Source organism: Plasmopara halstedii, assembly GCF_900000015.1.
Source record: "Plasmopara halstedii genome assembly, contig: Scaffold_2061, whole genome shotgun sequence".
Classification (NCBI taxonomy): domain Eukaryota; phylum Oomycota; class Peronosporomycetes; order Peronosporales; family Peronosporaceae; genus Plasmopara; species Plasmopara halstedii.
Genome location: NW_020188969.1, coordinates 2,117,733 through 2,119,362, shown reverse-complemented (window position 1 = coordinate 2,119,362; position 1,630 = coordinate 2,117,733).

Below are 1,630 nucleotides of genomic sequence, written 5' to 3'. Positions count from 1 at the left end.
CAAGGAAGTGGACGTGCGTGTGGAGCGATACCTCCGATTTGAGTTTGCCAAACTCAAAACACGCCGTCGACCCCCATTCCGATTGTCGCCCTGCGACGCATGGGTCAACCCCTAACGCCCCCGCGAGCTCTATGTCTGTGACCGCAAGAGTTCAGGGCTATTGCTTGAGCTCAGCTCATGACCCTTCTACTTCCCTGGCTATTGCGGAGAAGCACGGGGCGTCCTGATCTCTTTGATCAAAAGCGTCTACGGCATCTGGGCAATCTTACATAAGTGGCGTCTCAAGCTCCCACGAGTTTTCGGAGTCGGGATATCCCCGCCACTTCACCAAATGTTGGGTCTGACCCTAGTGACGAAGTCGTCTCACTAGACGACCCACGTGATAGTGGACGTCACCGTTCTTATCGAGAAGAGTCGGTGGCGGGCAATGACGACCGGGTCGACCGCCGTCCGGTGACTCGCGATGCTCTTCGAGCCCTTGAGGATGAGACCCTTCGTGATCGGAGCTCCGCTGAGCGTCATGCTAAAGCAGCGTATCGCTGTGCGGACGCTCTTGATGATTTGAAAAGCGTCGTGCGCCGGCAGCCTCGCCTTGAGGACTACCGCGCACTGTCGGAGCGACTTCTAGCCGTGGAGCAGGCGAATACCTGCAAGCAACGGTGGAGCGCTTGGCTCTATTGGAGATGGAGGTTGTTGCACTCCGTGCTCAGAATCAGTTGTTGGTTCACTTTCTGGGTGGCCGAAGGTCCGTGAAATCCGCTCTGGCCCCAACGCTTACGCGTTTACATGCGCCAGATCCCGATACGGCTTGAGCAAACCCACGTAAGACACTGGGTGGGTGCGCATCTGTTTGGGAAGGTTTGGCGTATATGCTAGGCCCCGCTTGGCCACAACTTTAAACGGTCTAATAAACCGTGGACGAGGCTTCGTCCGGAAGATAGCAGAGGCTGCATATGTAGGCAGGCTCTTCGAGTTTAATTAAAACCAGCTCTCCGACCTAAAAGCTTTCCACTTTGCCTTTTCCTTTTTCATCTGCATGTTGTTTCTGCAGGTCTTGGCTTTCAGCCATCGCATCGCGAACGTGTCGTAGGACACTCAGTCTGGTAGACAAGACGTCATCGACTTCTATGCGGATGGTGAGGGGGCTGACATCAGCTAGCCGTTTGGCTATTCCTCCCCCACCAAGCCCTGAGCCATGGGATGGCGGCGTCGAGGGTGAGCCATCCTGTTCACATAGAACGGCGTGTAGCCGGTAGACGAATGCACTGCTTTGTTCAGCGCAAACTCTACGAGTGGCAACATGACGCTCCAAAGCCTCGGCGTCTCGGCGCAGACGCTGCGAAGAACGATTTTGATGACGCGATTCAATCTTTCGGTTTGACCATGGGTCTACGGATGATCCGCTGGCGACATATCCAGCTTGATGCCTAGCACCTTGAAGATAGTCGACCAGAAATTTTCCGTGAAACGGGGGTCTCTATCAGAGACAATCGAATCTGATCGTCCGTGTTGTCGGAAAACACGATCCACGAACAGCGTTGCTGTACCGACCCCGTCAATAGTGTCGGGAACCGCCGCCAAATGAGCCATCTTGCTCAACCGGTCGAAGAAAATGCCGACACCCGTGTTA